The 18,566-nt window shown below is 39.5% G+C and overlaps 1 protein-coding gene across 9 annotated transcripts in view; it reads left to right on the top strand.

Moving 5' to 3' along the window:
* The window catches only part of ENOX1 (ecto-NOX disulfide-thiol exchanger 1), a 378,888-nt gene that overhangs the window by 163,894 nt on the left and 196,428 nt on the right, over positions 1-18,566 (top strand). The gene's annotated exons all lie outside the window — the stretch shown is intronic.

Here is an 18,566-nt window from a genome sequence, read left to right as displayed (position 1 = left end):
GCAAGCATTGTAGGCTTAGACGATGGGCATATAAACAGCAGAAAAATCTCCCGGAGTCTTGAATGTTTGTCAGGTACGTAAATATCTCAGATTATTTTCCTTAAATTATCCCTATGGGGATCATTTATGCAGCACTTCTATAACTAGTTTCTGCATAAAATACAGTCGTGGTACTCAGGTTATCTTTTATGTAGTCATTTTCTTGTTTGCATGCTAATCTAAACTCTCCATCACTGAATAACTTCAGCAGCCATAGTGTGGTTTACTTATGGAGCTTTGCTTTGGAAAGAAAATGAATGTGTCTGCTTTTCTTAATCATAAATTCAGTCTCCCATTCCTTTCTTATAATTCTTTTGATGTCAACAAAACTTCAAGTCCATTTGTTGGGAAATTTAAATAGCAAGTATATTTAAGAACTGCATATGTGTTAACAATTAATTCTCTGCAACTGGATGCTTAGTAGAAGCTGGGGCAACGTCTGTGTTTAAAGAGTTCTTTAATTTTTCATACTTTACTTTTGATTGTGCCTGAGATATCATTTCCAGCCTCAAAATAAGTACAGGATTTGCTGTTCCAAAGTGATAAAGTATTTCAGACTTCTAGTTTACTTTCTTCAGGGGCCTCTTTTTAATGCCTCATAGAAAAGTATAACCATGGCAAAGGCTCCTGCATGACATAGGATTTTCAGTTTGCTGGAGCATGTTGGACTGTGGCAAAGTTTAGGACGCAATTCTGTTTCGCTGTAGAGTGCATCAAGTCATGGTAATTAAGAATAAAGCTCACCCATCCTATAATGTGAGCACTGCAGCAAGTCCCTAAGCACTTAACATGCAGTTATCATTATATCTCCATCTATATACGTGCTATATGTACAGCACTGCACTTTCATGAGGCTTCATCAGCCCAGATTTCCAAACTCTCGATTGCAACCTGCTTGCATGTGACTACAGCTTCTAAAGTAACCTGAGTTTAATGTACCACCATTTAAACCTTTCGTGCTGTGATGACTGCCCTCATGATTATGAATGGCTGGCTGCTTCTGGGCCAGAGAGCAGTGAGATACTGTTACCTATAGGCTGAATACAGAAGCATTACTATGCCTCAGCTCTTGCTTTGGCAAAAGCAATTAGATCACTGGAAGTGTCACTGCAAGCATTTGTGTGGACCCAAACCATTTCTTTTCAGGATGGATGCCGAAGGCAAAATACTGGTAATTTTCATATGCAGGCTACAACAAGCAGGGCAGGTGCCTTCCCCTGCAGAGACTGTGGCCGAGGAATGCCTCAGGGTGTAAGGAAGGGACTTCGCTGTGGCATGAGACATCTCTGGGGTCCAAAACTGCTGCCACAGCAGCAGTTATACCCCAGTAGTAGTCCAAGGCCCAAGTCAGGACAGGGTATCAACTGACTGAGGGGTTCGGGTATCCCAGAGGTAGATATAAAACCTATAGGAACTAGAAAGGCTGGGCCTAATGCAGGGCATGACTTGGTCTTTTCTATGCTTGTGGTTGAGCAATATCTAAGCTGTAGTTGTGTTAAAGTCGCTTGTTGAATGCCACACATATCTTCCACAGCTGGCAAAGCCACTGAGACATAGTTTTGTGTGGCACCCATAATGCCACATCAGAGTTACTTTCTATCATCTAACCACACCTCTGATTTGTTTTTTTCCATTTTTCTTTTTTCTTCCTGTAAGGGTTTAAAATCCAGATTGAAAAAAAAATGGAAAGTCTCTGCTGTAGCAATACCTGGAACAATAATTGGATCAAATGAATAATGCACATTTATAGTCATAGTCTGACGTGTCCTAGTTTATGTGATGGATTAATCACCTTTTCCTTGTGAGTTATGTCATTACTTCCAAAATAATAGCTTAGTTTACATAGAGTGACTGAAGCCATAGACAGCTGCCTTATTAACCACTTGTTCATAGCAACTCTATGAAACTAGAATTTTAGTGAGTGGTAATGGTTAAAGAAGGTGGCAAAAAACCCAGGAGGCACCGGTTTACTTGAAATAACCACTTTCATCAAGATGCTGTCATCATTTTTTAATTATGTTTTTCTTGTTTGTGTATGGGACTTGTTCAATAAACTAATCGTGTTCACAGTTAATCAGGACTTATACGATTCCCCCTCAAAAAAGAGGGAAGCCAAATGGTGGCAGATGCAGATATTATTGCAGTTGTGTCCCGTATTTAGAGAAAAAACAGCTGGGAGCAATAGTTATTATCATTAGTGACACCCAGCCAACTTATGTAGTCTTTTGGACTCTGTTATAAATATGAAAAATCACAGTTTGCAAAATACAGGGACCAAATGCTTTTTATAATAACTCAACCCTGGCACCAAATATCAATATTTTATTTGAAGCTGTAAATGAACGCATTTCAAAATTGGATAATTTTAGGTTAGGGTAATTACCATGTGGGTTTCAAGGGGTGGGGGAAAACAGGACTTTTGCAAACTGTTCCCAAATTCATCTTTGATAGGAGAAAGAAATATGGGAAGACCCGAAACAGGGAAGCTGTTCCAACTCTTTCCAAAAGGCTTTGTAAAGGTAAAAAAAAAAAGGCGGAAAAAAAAAAGAGAAAAAGGAATAACTACTATTAAATGATTGTTTTTGTAAAAGTATTTGTTTGTGCTCTCTAAGGTGTAATAAATATTGTCCGAAAGGCAAAATGTGCAATTCTTTAAGACAGACTCAAAACACTACAATCAAATCCTCCAGCCTGCTGAGAATGTTCAGCCTACCATAATTTAGAGTGTGTTATTAATAACTGACATGCTTTACTGACATATTTCTTTTTCCATCATGTATATGAAATTTTAATCAAATTGATCTTAGCATGCTAAAAGCATGATCATTTGCTAGGAAATTTCATTGGGAAGGAATAAATACATTGAAAAATTACAATTCTGAATGCTGAAAGACAACTTTAGACTTCCAGAAATGTATTTTCTGTGACATTTATAGTTTTCCATCATCTTCATGTGGGGCTGTGACATGTAAACTCTTTTCCCAGAACAAATTTGGGTTATAAATCTAAGTCTCAAGTATCGTGTTCCAGGGTAAATAAAAAGAAATCAAATTTCTGTTGAGTCAACCTCTTTTTTTCTGTTCAGAGTCAACTTCCGATTTTTTATTTAGTGAACTAGTACCATTGACTAGTGACTGAAAGGCTAATACAAATGCAGGAACAGCCACGCTGGGTCAGATCAAAAGTCGGTCTAACACAATACTCGGCCTTCAGCTCTGAAATTAATGCCTAGGAAAGAGTACAAGAAGAGGGCAGGCAGGTATGGTTATTTCCAAAAAATACTTTGTATTGTAGCACCTCGTTCCTCGAAGACTAGCTGAGCCAGAGGCGATAGCCCTTGACAGGTTATCATTCCTGTGAATTGGTCCAGTCAGGTTTTCAGCACATGTAAACTTCCAGCAGTTACAGCTTCCCGTGGCGAGGACTTGCACGCAGTTTAACAATGTGCTGTATGAAGAACCACATCTTTTTGCTAGTTCTGAAGCTACCACATGCTAGTTTCATGTGGTATGCCCCTGTTCTTCTCGGTATCTTCAGACAGACCTAGCAGTTAGTTGTTCCTTTCCACCCTTTCCATTCCCCTAGTAATTCTGTGAATGTCTGTCATATCCCACCCTCAGCCATCTCTTTTCCAGGCTGAAAAGCCCCTCCTTGAGTAGTTGTTTTCACCTGGAAGCTGCTTCTTGCCATTCAGTGTACTTGCCACCCTCCTACCAGTCTATTCAATTTTACCGTATCTTCTGAGGGTGGAGAAAACAGGAGATAAGGTTGACATTTTTACAACGAGAGGATGATATTTCTGTTTGTTTTCTTTTCCTTTCCTAGTGCTTTCATAAGCACGGAGCCGAGCTGTTTGTAGGGCTAACTATTGTGACTCAGATCTCATGTGTGCATGATAATAGTCTACCCAGACTTCATCTCCCTGTGTACAAAGTCATGATTGTTGTTTTTTTCCACATGTCCAGCACTCTAAATTTACCTGTCTTCATTTTTACCTGGTATTTTATTGCATGGTCCCTGAGTGTCACAGAGTGTATCTGTATCGGTGGTGCAGGAGCAGGAGAGTGCTTCTGAAGCAAATCTGCTGGTCATCTCCACTTACTGTGCATTTGTACATGCTGAAGATGATCTGAGAGCCCATGGACTGGACTCCGTTGAGATGTAATTAAACCAAAAGAGAAGCTCCAGAAGTGCAACTTGAGTGCCCTGTCTGCAGACATTCAATCGATAGAAGCTGGCTGGAACTAGTCCAAATTAAATATATAAATAAAAATACCCCGTAAACAATCCTGAAATGGTGATCGTGTATGGACTTCAGCAGCAACTGTTTCACTGTACAGGTCCGCTCCTGCTGATCCTTGTGTCTTCCTAGTTTTGACATGACTTCAAGTCCTGTTGCGGTACTGCTCCAGTTGCCCTCATCTATACTTTCCAGAGCAAATTAGTTCCATCTACAAGCTTTGTTACCATACTGGTTAATGCCTTTCAGCTTCACTAATAACTATGTTCAGTATCTGGGGTCACCACACCACTCCCCTCCGAACATCACTGGTGACCTCTTTTCATTGTGAAAATTGATATGTACTTTGTGTTTCCTTTTTCTAAGTCAAACTTGCATCCTTTTGAGGACTTAATTCTTATCCTGTAGGTGTTTGGATTTTTTGAGACCCTTTGGATGAGAGATTTTGCTGAATTCCTGACTGTATTAGCCAAATTTGCCTTGTCCATTTGCACAGTAGTTCTTTCAAGGACTGCCAATGTGATGGTAAAGTATGACTTCATCTCTACAGAAACTGTGTTGACTCTGTTAATTTTTATCCCTGTGCCCACTAAGTAAATTCTTTTTTATAGTCTTTAGCAATTTGTCTCTTTTGGACATGAGGCTTTCTGGTCTATAGTTCCCAAGAACCCTTGTCAAATCCTTTAAAAAAATTGGCCTTACATTTTGCGCAGTGCTGGTACCAGACTGGTCTCTCATGAAGACTTATATGCTGTAATTAATAGTTGTGCCACTTTATCTTTCATTGCCCTTTGACCTCATGGTTGAATACCACCTTCCAGTTACTGATCTGTCTGTTTGCTCCATAATGCCTTTTACTGGCATGTCATCTGGGGACAGATCCTTTCAGTGTCACATTTGAAAATTTCCACCATGAGAGCTTCCTGAAATTCCTGAAATTCCTCCACAGTCAGTGTAGATTAATAAAATGTGTATTGGTTTTTCTGCTCTTCTGAATGTTCCTTTTACGCCCTATCTGTCATCTGTCAATTATTTTATTTTCACGTCTTCCCAGTTCTCTGGCAATTAGACCAAACAATTTTAATTCAGTTACCAAAGCAAATCATAGGATCATAGAATACCAGGTTGGAAGGGACCTCAAGGATCATCTCGTCCAACCTTTCTTGGCAAAAGAACAGTCTAGAGAAGACAACCCTAGTCTAGAGAAGAAGACCCTGTCTAGCTGAATCTTAAAAGTGTCCAACATTGGGGAGTCTACCTCTTCCCTGGGGAGATTATTCCAAAGGCTAATAGTTGTCATTGTGAAAAATTTTCCTTTTTTGTCCAGTCGGAATCTCCCCAGGAGTAACTTGTACCCCTTACTCCTTGTCTTGTTCATGACTCCTTGTAAAAAGGCAGTCTTCATCTTCTAGGTAGCCACCCTTTAAATACATTTAATAATTTAATTAATAATAATAATAATTTAATTTAATACATTTAAATACATTTAATACATTGTGGTAAGGTATCCTCTAAGCCGCCTTTTCCCAAGGCTGAACAAACCCAATTCTCTCAGCCTTTCTTCATATGGCAGGCTCCCCAGTCCTTTAATCATCTTTGTGGCCCTTCTCTGGACCCTCTCCAGCCTTTTTTGTATAGCAGGGACCAAAACTGAACACACTGTTCCAGGTGTGGCCTGACAAGCACTGAGTAGAGTAGAATAATGACTTCTTTATCTCTGCTGGCAAGTTGATGCAACCCAGAGTCCTGTTGATTTTCTTTGCCGCAGCATCACACTGTTCACTCATAGTGATCTTCTTGTCCACCAGAACCCCCAGGACCCTTTCCACAGAGCTGCACCACCAGCCAGATAGATCCCAGCCTGTGCTGCACTCCTGGATTATGTTTTTGCAGGTGCAAGACCTTATATTTGTCTTTGTTGAACTTCATGAGGTTCTTGTTAGCCCACTCTTCCAGCCTATCCAGGTCTTCCTGCAGGGTGGCTCTCCCTTCTGAAGCAACACTTTCAGTTGCTAGTTTCTGGGGGACATCTTCAGCAGCTTGGATGTGATCTTCAGCTTCAGCCATCAAGCACAGCATAGCAGAGAATATTTGGTACAAAAGCATGACTTGCGTTCCCCGCATCGTATTGCATGGCAGCATTCATCTTCTGGCTCACATTTGAACAGCATGAAGGTTGTTGTGGTTTGTGCTAGACATCAGTGGTGCCCATCAGCCTTTGAAGCAGCTGGGACCACAAGGTACGGAGGGAAATGTGTGTCCCCCTTGTCTTAAACATGATAGTAATTTGCAGTAGAAAAGGTGGTGTTAAAAAAGAGAATCTTCTTAATGGCACATATTTTGTAGTTTTGGGGTCAAGATATTAGACCAACATCACTGAGCAGGGCTCCCTGTAGATCTTCATGTATGTGTAATTTCCTACCAGCTCTCTTCTATTACTGTGACTGATACTTTGAGTCTTTCTTAAAAAATAAAAATAATAATAATAATCATATTGGCTGTTTCCTGTAGTTGTTCTGTGAATTTGAATGCATGTGAAGAAGTATACTCAGGGTGAATGTTTCAGTGTCTGCTTTATATTTTCCTTTTTCAGTTAAAGAGAAGTTGCCAAAAGTAAGGAAGGGAAGTATGTGAGGTTTGGGGAATGGTATATCCATAATGGTATATCCATAATCAATGACTGACCTTCGACATTTGATTAAGTGGGAAAGAAAAACAGGGACTGGTCTTGAATGAATGAAATGTTGAGGAGTGATGAACAAACTGGTGTAGTTAATATAAATTGTCTCACTAACCTTGTGGTGACAGCAGTGATTATGATATAAAACCTTTTTACCTTGCAGGATTATCACATTTCTCAGTATTCTGTTTTTCTGTTTCAATAGGCAAAATTTCACTTATTGGCGCATTTGATTGGGGATCTGAAGAAACCAATTTTCTGCTCTTTTTGAGATGGAAACTAATCTTGCTGGACTTCTATTTAAGAACTCTTGACAATGCTTATATTTTATTTTAGGAAATTGTTTTCATTAATTCAGTCTGCTCAACCAAAAATCTCCAGGCACTTTATTCGACTTTAGATACGCAAAGTAGGATAAATACATAAATTGATGGTGTGCAATGATTTACGATTAGTTTAACCTTTTGCTGTTTTGGTGTCTAGTTTTTCCCATCTATCACACTTAGGATAGAAGTGGACATGCTGAAGGAGTAAAAAAAGGAAAATGAAGCGCCCTAGTCATCCTTCTATCAAACAGGGGTCTCAGAACTCTTCCATCTTCCATAAAACTTCTGATTACGATGAAGCCATAACTGGCCTCATAAATATAACAGTGACGCAGTGCTCCTTGGTGTCTGGTCTGTTTGACTCTCTTAACTAACGGCGTGAAATCTGCCTTGAGATTACAGACAAACTATCTAATCTGGAGAATCTTTCAGGCAGATATTTTTTGAATACTTAAAAAAAAAAAATAAACCTAGTATTGTTATTATATTGAGCAACAGCCTCTCCTTTGTGAAATGACAAACGTGCTTCACAACCGCAATCATCTTTGCAGTTGTTCTGCCAAAACTGCTAATAAATTAAATCCTTATTGTTAGCCATATTTATGACACATTTTGCTTCATTCCTGAGCTACATGCTTTTTTTTAGCACAGTTATGGAATTAACATGCTTCTGTTATATAGTTATAAATCTTAAATATTATTAACTTTGAAACAGAATTAAGTGCTAACCCTGATTATTTTTTTATTGTGAGAATGGAATAAGCATTTGTGCATTTAGTTTACAAGATAACATCTGGTGCAGAGGGTGCCAAACAGCCAGCTATTCTGCAAATTGAGTGCCAGAAGATGACTTTTAAACTGAAGTCTGTGCTGCAAAGACAATGCTGCAATGCTTGGACAGAATTCAGAGGATGTGCGCTGCAAGGGGACTGCAGCCGTGCTGTCAGCGGGCGGGAGGCATGCTCCCCCCACATCTCTCTTGCTGTGCAGACAGGGTTAGGCACCTGCTACTCTCTATGCTCTTGTAGATATTAATAGAGTGGTTGAGACAGGACTCCGCTGAGTCTCTGGCTCCTTCAAGTAACTACCACACTAGGCGTGTCAATGAGAGAGACCTTGTCTGCTGCTCCCTGCTTGCATTAGGGGTAGCTCGAGCTCAGTATAGATTGGGGAAACTGAGTCTTTGTGTCTGCTGCTCTCCCCTCTCAGTTCACCACAGAGTGTTGAAGCACAGCCTTTGAGGCACACCGGTCCCATTGCTGTTGGCATGGGGCAGGATTTGCCCATTGCTTTAGCAGTTCCTGGCACAGGAGACAACTGTACTTCAAAATCCGTTTGCAGACTGGGGGTTACCTCTCGCTGTTAGCATTCAGGAGCCCACAGTGCTTTCTGAGCCAGCAGTTGTAAAACAAGTACCATTCACTAGACACTCTCCCGGGACTAAATACCCATGTTTTTCCTATTCTTTTAAGAAGGCAAGTCTGTGGGAGTGTTATTCAACCTGAAAGCAGCTGCTGCTGGTTTTCTGTGGAAATGGGCCTGGAATGACAGAGACTTTTGGTCTGGCACTGCCCAAAGCATAAGAGCAGAGAAAGACTGAAAACCAGCAAATTGGTAAAACATCAGATGTGAAATCAAGATTTTGGAAATACAAAAGTCTGTAAACGAGTTCTTATGTTTTTTATAGACATTAGCAACTTTCTTTTCTTTCCCAGGAAACTTTATCTTTAGCCATGAATTCCCTCGGCACACCAGTTGATGTTTTCTGTGATCAGACTGAATCTCAAGTTTTTCTTTTGGGCAACTGGAAAGGATCTGAGTGTGTCCTATCTGAACAGTTGTACTGCCATAGAGCAGCATACATCATTTAAACGTATTTATGCTATTATTAAAAAAGAACTTATGTGGCCAAATAACAAATCCATTTGATCTGCTGATGAGCAGTTTGCTTATAGCTGTGAGTATATCATGTAGTGAAAAGCAGGTAAGAATCGAAGCAACAGTAAACCAAAGAGCAGTCAGACAAGGAGCCAGTTAAATGCCTACAGAAATGGAGACAATGTAATCCCAGACCCTCCAGATGGGACAGTGCAGACCTGCTTTTAGCCGTATCATGGCCCCATCAATACTAATACAAAATTTACTTTAATCTCTTTTTTTTTTCAAATTGTTTGAAACAATTTTTTTCCCTGCCAAATTTTTCCCTCTCTCCTGCTGTATCATTTATCTTTCCTTACCTTGTTAAGCTATTTAGAAAAAAAAAACCCAGTTTTTTGTTTCTTTTAATGATCTGGAGCAGAATTCTGGAGTTCATACTGCTCATTCTTCAAGCCCTCTGTTCTGGTCCAGAGAGGATTAGTGTAATTCATGTTACCACAGCATTGGAAAACATTATTGGGAAGGGAAATAGAAGTTTCAGTTGTATTAGAGTATTATAACATTGCCTTCACTCTGCATCTTTGGAAAAATAATGTATTTCTAACAACGCTGCATGGAATCTCAGTTGGAGTAGACTGTATAACAGTATGTACCTCATGTTAGATCTAAATTTAATCTGACCGTAGTCAACCAAAAGCAGATACAGCATTAGCCATATAAGTGGGACATAAATAATAAAGGCAGCCACTTTGCTGGGACAATCTTTAACAAAACACTTTTTTCCTATTCAATTTTCAGATTGTTATGTTGTTCTAAGGGACTGATGGCAAATGATCGGGCCATTTTGATGAGGGTTTCTGATTGACATCAGATTTCATTAGAGGCATTAGTATTGAAGGGAAGGGTCACAGGTTGGTCATGGTTCGTTCTACCTGCCTATCTCACTCTGCAACAACCAGGAAATGTCCAGTAATTTTCTGGTTTTATGCTCCTTTTAACGTTTTAGTATTTCATATGGGTAAAGTGCAAGTTAATCATGTTTATGCATTAATAAAAGGTACATAAAGCGTTTCAGTTATTCAGTTGAATGAAATGATTTCAGAGATGTGGTAATAACCTTAAGTGATGTTTTGAATACACTTCATATAAATTAGATCCATTAAACAGGACAAAAGTGATGTTTTGTAAGCATCCACTACTAATTGGCATGTTCGCTAATTCCTGCAGACACTCTGAGCACATGCTGGTAGCTCTCCTTCGTTTTCCAAATTTTTCCATATCGTGGACCTTGTATTGCAAACAGCACACCTACTCCAATTTTACCTTCACAGGCAAAACCTGCCTAGATTGGAAAAATGGACTTTCAAAACCTCAAGGATCATTGAGCTTCTTTCTGAGATCAGTGTTTTTATTGCCTGCAAGAATTTCCAACTGGAGTCCATCAGGTGCCCAGAGATGAGAGGCATCTCCTTCCCTTGCTCCAACCATACGCAGAGGCAGTTTTCAGGCTCGCAAGTGGTAGGGGGGAATGAATCTAAATATAGTGATTTTTCTGCCCTTTTGGCATGCCTCTGCTGGTACAGTAGAGGAAAGACTGTATTAACCTGTCCTTTGTCATTTGGATCAGAATGACATGTGTTGAATGGTGGACCGCTCACTCAGGCATTGCGTCCGGAAATAAAACAGGCAGAAGAGGAACGAAAGGCAAAGGGCTAAATCAGAGGAGGAGCTGTTTAATTCTATGGTGTAATTTGAAACGTGCCTTTGTGGAAAATTAAGGGCACAACCAGTTCAAATAACATAAACTGATCTTTATCTGATGTAACAGTCTTCTTCCCCAAAATTAATGCTAACCCCCATCTATAGTAAATAATACTATAATCTGTAGTAAATATTTGAACTCTTCATCTTCTTCCTCAATAAATTATGATTGCATTAAGTAAATATTTAACAATTAGATACCATATCTGTTTTGGCTTTTTTCCCCGCTTGTGACTTTGAGCACACTACAAAAATTCTCAAAGCTGTGTTTGGCTCTCCCATGCTTTCCACTTTTTTCTGTGTAAATACGCAGTTGAAATTTCCTGTTGTAGATTTTCACTTGGCAGTGAAAAGGCAGTTTAAAAGCCAGTCTATGCAGCTTACCAGAGTATAAAGGAAATGAGGAACAAGAACAGTCTATAGCTCCAATATAGATGTGGCTACACAGCAGAACAGGATATTGCACTTTGCAAGTCAGATTTTCTGCACTTCTCCTATAAACAAACCTAGAGGGGGGAAAAATTAAAAATCTAGTGACCAGAGATCTTAATAAGCTGGAATTTTAGACAGTCATTAAAGACTCCAGCATCTGTTTTGAAAGGTTATCGGTGCTTTGTATCTCATTGATTAAGTTCTTTGGTGCAGAACTCCTTGCAGAACTGAACACACAAATAAAAACATTCTGTTTGGCATGTACATTTTTAATGTGCCTGTTACTGTAGGCACAAAAAAGCCACCTTCCTGCATTTTATAAGCTTCAGGCATAGGGGGAATAAATATGTACTTTAAAGCACAGTACAAAAGATGAGAAATTTGGTTTTAAATGTTAAAAAAAATATATTCCCTTTTGTCAGCTAAAGGTAACAAAGCTTACATACCCAGTCATTGTTTTCTCTAATTCTAGACTAGCAGCAGCACTGTACTATTTTAGCCCCCACCCTCAACAATATATCTTGTTCTCTAAAGGTATTTTTTCTCTCTCCTGAGAACTCTTTTTGTTCCTAAACAAAGCCCTGAAAAGGTCACACTGGAAATTTCAGTTCCAGGTAATTCAAACGTAAGCCTAAGTTAAAAAATGACATGTCTGCAGCTTGCCAAATGCTATTAGAATCTACAGTGTTAGTTTAGATTCAAGTCGAACAGAGTGGTATCCATTGGGAAATTAGGCTTTCCTGAGACACATGTATGGATTTTTTCTTCCTGTATACCTTTCCAATAAATATTATGATATCAAGATTCTGTTTCCCATGAATTCTTTATTTGGGTTAAGTATTACGCGTGAACTCTGATTTCATAGTTTAATTCTGATCAAAGTAGTTTATTTTTTAGTTTATCTGGTAGTGAATTTTATTAAAACACACAGCAAACTCACATAACAGTCGTAATAAACATGGTTTATAATAACACAAGTCCAGTAATAGAGTAAGGAATAAAAATGAAAATGCTTGAAACTTCAATGGAGGAAGAATTTTGGTTTTACTGTTGAGATCCTGGTGCTCTCTGCGGCTATGCCTGTAGGCCAGCCTCTGAACACAGCAAAAGGCTTCCTTTTCTTCTTCTTCTCTGATTCCTTTCCATTATACATCTAATGTCTAATACAAACATAAAAATTCAATACCTACATTTAAATCAGAATAGTTGTGGGTGAAAATAGGGTGGGATGAGAATTTTGACCGCTCATGCTTCGTGGAAGAGCTCTAGAATAAAAAGAAAAGGCGCAGTGTCTGCTACATTACTTACTAATGCCCCAAATCTATTTTATTCTAAGCCTGCCTTTTGAGGTACAGAGGTCCCTCCATTTCTAGGTACAAGTGTATTAGCTGAACGTGATTATCTTTTTGCTCATGTTCCTTGTTGTGTTTCTGAAGTCCAGTCAGTACAAATTCAGTGCTAAGAGCCTTTGGTCAGCGCAGTGCTCTTTACTTCTGTGTGATACGTGGATGCATAACAACTCATAGGCTGTGGATGCATAACATCTCATGGGCTGTGGTTCATCCCCGGTCTTTGGAAGTTGGTTGTCCTTCCTGCAGTCAGACAGCTTCTGGACAAAGTGTAAGCTAAGAGCACTGAAAAGCACATCCATATAAAGGTGACTGACATCAGTTGTGGGGTTGGGAGGCCTTGAGTTTTGGTCCAGACAGACTTGTAATGCCATGTCGGAGTTGCAGAAGGGCTTCCAGTGGCTACTGCCGTGCATCTGAACATGCTGGCATTCAGAGTATGAATGAAATTCTTCTGTGTATTTGGCACTCAAAACAAAAGTTAAACATGAGAAGTGTTAAAACTAATAGAATAGAATGGAGGATGTGTGATGCTAAAAGCATCACTTGAAAGGCCGTTCTTCTCTGAAAAGTGTTGGTAAATACAGCGCTATTTGACTCAGGAGACGTGATCCCAGAGCATATTCAGTATGCTATCTTCAAATGCTAACAATAAAAATAAAGGGGTTTTTTCCCCTCTTGTATTTTATTTGTGTTAGCAGAGCAGAGTCAACATCGCTACACATGAGCTCTCTATTCCTTTTCACCTGTCAATAGAGTAGTTCTGAATGTTCTGTTTACAAAGCCAAAATCATCCTCTGCAGTGTGTGCCAGTGCACTGGCCGTTGCACTGCTGAGGCTGGGTGAAGGTCAAGAGGCTGGAAAGGACACGAGTGGGCAAATCAGACTCACACAATTACTGTTTACTATCAGAGACAGGCAGAAATTTTTCAAGCAATCTAGAAAATGCCAGTTTGATGAACTGGAAATATTTCACGTGGAACACATGGGCTTTAATAATCTTTAGGAGCAATAATCCTCAGTCCAACTGAGAACATCATGGTTTGTGGCTATGGTGCCATAGGAGGATTTCCATGTTTCCTGGCCAAGAAATGTAGAATCAAGGAGCTCAGAAATGTATCATGGTTTCTAACTTCATTACAGGGACATGAGGGCCAAGCAACCCCCACCACATTCCAAAGCTTTTGATCTCAGCCTTGACCGTGCGTGTGATCTGGAGTCAAGAGTGTGTTTAATGGACAGTCATACAATGAGTATGTCTCAGAGCAACACATGGGAATCATCCAGTAAATTAGGCAACATTCTAGAAATCTTACTAGTCACATCGCCTTGGACTTATCTCAGAGTTGAACATCAAAGATGCAGAGCTTGGCATGAAGCACCCTATCCATGAGAAGTGAGAAAGTGAGGAAGGTTTGTGTGGTATTTCCTAAGCTGCTGAATTAACGTGTTCAGTTGAAGTCCACACAAGGTAATCACATTGATACCATTTAAAGAATGTTTTTGTGCTATCAGATAAGGAAACAAAACAACTGTGTCCGGTGCACATTGATGCTGCTTCTTCCTCTCCTGATAAGGCTAGACTCCATCACATCCATCCCCAGCAACTGAAGAAGATTTCTAGAGGCAGGCAAAGAGAAAGGAGTCAAATTCCAGCTGCCCAAATTCCTGGTTTGTCCTGGGATGTTGTCCTAACAAAATCATGGTACATGTTACCACTAGTACCAGAAGCATAAAAGACTTTTTAACCCAGCCTGCGTTAATGAGGGCAAATAAAGATGTTCTTCAAGAGGAAGAAAGATCAATAGAAATAGCAAAAAGGCTTCTGAACTGAAGCCCGCTGGCAGGAAAAAACACTTGCACTGGAATCTGAAAATAAAGATATTGAACCAGCCTTAATGGTGAAATATGATTTTATTAATTAGGACTCCCTGTCAAAACCCATTGAAAAATTGCCAGAATACTGAGAGAAGAGTTCATGTCCTTTGTCTCTAAGGTCACTTTGTAGCTAGAACATCCTTGTGGGCATCCTGGAATGCAGCAGCACAGCCCCAGGCCTGGACAACATCCATCGCGCCACACAGATAGTCCTGGCTTTACTCTGAAACGCCTGAAGAAGTACAACTGGCAATTTTTGGTCTTCCAGGTTGTTCAGCAGTAACCGAATGACTGAAATGCATCTCAGTCATCTTAGTGCAGTCTTCAGGGTTTTGGGGGTGTATATATACCTGCTCTCTTACAGAGACAATGTACAGCAGAACCTCATCCAGGGCAAAAACCTCGCTATCGCTTTTAGCAGGGCAGCAGACCTCATGTTGTCGTCTGTCCCCTATGGCTTCAAAGCACCAGATTTGACTGCTCATCTAAGTGCAAAGATGAGCTATGCCATTTTATATTTATCTCTTTCCCAACCTGCGCTGCCCTTTTACTCCGTATGTCAAGTCTTTCATGAAAATACATCTGTCATCATGTGTTGCTGCATCTTGTTCTTAGGCTTTCCAGGCACCTGGATGTTTTGCAATGTGTCCCAAACATTTCTTAATGCATGGGTAAAGATTGCAACTGAAAAACATAATGCAGAGAGGCTTTCTTTATGATTCAAAGTATGCTCTGAGCTGGCTGGTAAGATCCCAGCATCAAGGAGCAAGTTTGATAAGAATTCAGACTGCTGAAGTAGCTTCTCCCAGAAATGTGCCTCTCAGTAACAAATTTATTGAAGTAGTGGAGTTGTTCCATTTACCTATTACTATGTTACTACATCAAAGAGAGAAGTGAAGTGGGGCCCAACTGCAGTGCCAGCACCATTTAAGTAGTGTTTTTAGCAAGGATTTAGTGCTGGGAAGCTACAAGCTCTAGTGTGTATATGTGTATACGCATGTCTATAGATGCACAAACACACACGAGACTGACTTGTTTGCAGAGCAGGTCAAATTCTTTGACCTGTGCCGGACACAGATGTCTTCTGTGGCCTCTTAGTTCAATCCTGCACTGCGCTGGAGCTGGATGGCATTAGGATTTTGTGCGGACAGCTTGGTTACCCCAGCCTTGTGCACCACCAGTTTAGAAACACAAGAGGACAAGGGCATTGCTGCAGTGGTTGACACTTGTCCCAGGCTTTGTACCGAGAGCTCCAGCACAGCAACCAAGGAGTTCTCACACGGTATTTCTTTAGGAACTGCAGGCACTGCACAAGTAAGTAACTATCTTTTACTCTCAGCTGTGCTATGGAAATTAATTTCTCACATTTTAAATCTCACCTCCATGCTTTTCCATTACTGTTTCAAAGAGCTGCGATCCTCTTCAATTGTTGAAGCCTGACCAGGTATTTATGAGCAAAAGGGCAACAACTGAACACAGTGCTGTGATGAATCTTATGTTTCATCTGTTTTTCAGCAGGAACCTGTAAACCAGGTAAATTTACTCTGCAAACAAAGAAACTATAAAGCAGTCACAGATGTTGTTTCTTTCTAAGCACAATGTAAATAAGATTATTCATAAAACTTTTGTGGGCTATGTCTGCTATGTACCTTCTTTCTGCAATGCTATAGAGAAAAAATTAACAACTACCTTCCATCATCAAATAAAATATAGGATTTTGCCCTACTTTCATAGTGAAAGAAATAAATTCTAAGTGTATCTCTTACGTTGCCTAGATGTGCATCATAGCCTGTAAAAACTGATGTTGACTTCTGCATCGCCTGTGGTTAGTTAGACTAGTCTCACAGAGAGAGGCTTTTCCAACCCAGGGACTAACATTTTTAAGTTTTTGAAGGATTTCTGCTTTTATTACAAAAGATTTTACAGGTTCTCATTGAGTCTTTTGTAGTTAAGACAATGACAGTGATTAGATTAGAAATTTTACATCTGCAAATTTGTAACAATAATTTATATACCTGTAACAATATCAATTACTTGAAGTTACTTCTTCGAATGCTGCATGTCTTGCACAGAAGTAAGAGCGGTTTTTAAGTGAATACAAATTGAATACTTCTACCAGAATTAAAAAATATTATCACATTGGAAAAAGCTATTTTCTACAATCTGATGGGGGTGTCTTTAGAAAATAAAGACCCTCAGTGTTTACAAGCAGCTGCTGTGCATGTAATTGTGTTTAGCACCTAATTCATCTTCTCCAGCTGAGCAGCAAATTTGCTGTGGACTATATGCTTCTATGATGCACACTGCTGTTTTGTTTTGGGGTTTTTGGTTGGGGCTTTTTTGTGTGTGTGTGGACAGCTTAATTGCCACTGTGTACTGAAAAGACATTGTTTCTTTAAAGATGTTGCTTAAAACATCTCAAGATCCCCAATCTTTTCTAATATAGCTATTGTGGTGACAATCTGATCACTCAGGAAGCTTGGGGGGAAATAATAAAGTATTTCTCAACATTTCATTCTCTAAGTTGCACAAACCACTTCTTGGTATACAGAAAATAAGAGAAGGTTCAAGGGATTGTGTTTAAGAAGAAAAATGAGAAAAAAAATTGTAGGAAAATAAATTATAATTATAGAAATTATAGATGTGTATTAATAATAATTAGATGGGAAAATTCCTAGGCATACTCCCATGCTTCACTTCTTATTTTTGGCATTGAGTTAATCTTGAGGTTTTATATTTATATCCCCTTTCTTTCCTCCTTGCTTCTTCTATTTCTTCTCCACCCCAGGCCCCCCTTAAGAAGCAAAAAAACCCCTATAAATGCTTTAATGATGCCTTTGTGGTACTAAACCACTTTTGAAGCACCTTTAAAGCTGTTCCTAAATACCTCAACCTTGCTAAATCACTTTAACAGTACATTCTTATCTGTGTATCTGTCAAAGTATGTAGTCATGGAGGCTTATCTGTGCATGTTCAATATCCTAAATCTGTCTGAGATAAGGACAACATGGAAAAAGAAGTAGAAAATTGTAAGGTGTATGAAAATGTTAAAAATCCCGAGACAAATTTATTTCTATGTAAACCCATTTAATTTTAGTGATTTTGGTCTTTCTGTCGGAAAGGGTAAGTGGCAGGTGGGTTTCATTTTGCCCACATTTGGACCTCTCCAATGCAGATGTCTACAATGGCAGTACTTGCCTGAAGTTCTCTGTATAGCTAGAGGAGAGAAACGGGCACATCTAAAAATAGGTCAGATGAATTGACTGCCAAAACCCACTTATTTCTGTCTTGTGCCTGTAAAAAGAGCTTCAGACAAGTACCTCAAATGTAAATATCTGCTTTGCAAATGTCCAGTGTTCAGCAGGATGAACCACACTCATACTGTCTCACAGATATTGATTAGCAAAGCATATTAAGCAATAGGAGACACGTTAAGTGCTGCTCAGATATGAAGTTCCTGCTTTAAAAAAAATCACTGTCAGATCAGGCATGGCAGAAAAAGCATGGAACAAAGGCAAGATTTTATCTGTCTTTTGCAGACAAGAAATAGAGGCATGGTTAACAGAGGTTAAACCAGTTTCAGTCATCTGGAAATTAACTATCCCTGAGGTTAATGGGAGGGCTGAAACACTGAAATTCCCAGCACATGTCTGTCCTTGTTGAGTTTTACCGAATACATTGACCTATTTTTGGTGTCCAGGCCGGGATATTGATTTTTCAGGGTATTCTTGTTATTTTAGAGTACAGGATGTTTTCATAGCATTTTATATGTTCCAAACACAATGGATGATGATTTCAGTCTACAGCTGTGCTCCTGCCACGTCACCCCCAGCTCAGAATGAAGTCTTCTGATTTGTGTAGCTCATCCAACACCCCAGAGATAACAGAGAACTGTCAAATGCAGGAACTGGGTCTCCCTACTGAAATCCCCTTGCCTTTACATGCAGTCTTTTTGTTGTAGTTCCACCTCCGATTCCCAAAAT

The sequence above is a fragment of the Phalacrocorax carbo genome, chromosome 1 (assembly GCF_963921805.1).
Source record: "Phalacrocorax carbo chromosome 1, bPhaCar2.1, whole genome shotgun sequence".
Classification (NCBI taxonomy): domain Eukaryota; kingdom Metazoa; phylum Chordata; class Aves; order Suliformes; family Phalacrocoracidae; genus Phalacrocorax; species Phalacrocorax carbo.
Note: the sequence above shows the minus strand (reverse complement) of the source record. Positions and strands in the feature narration are given on the sequence as shown.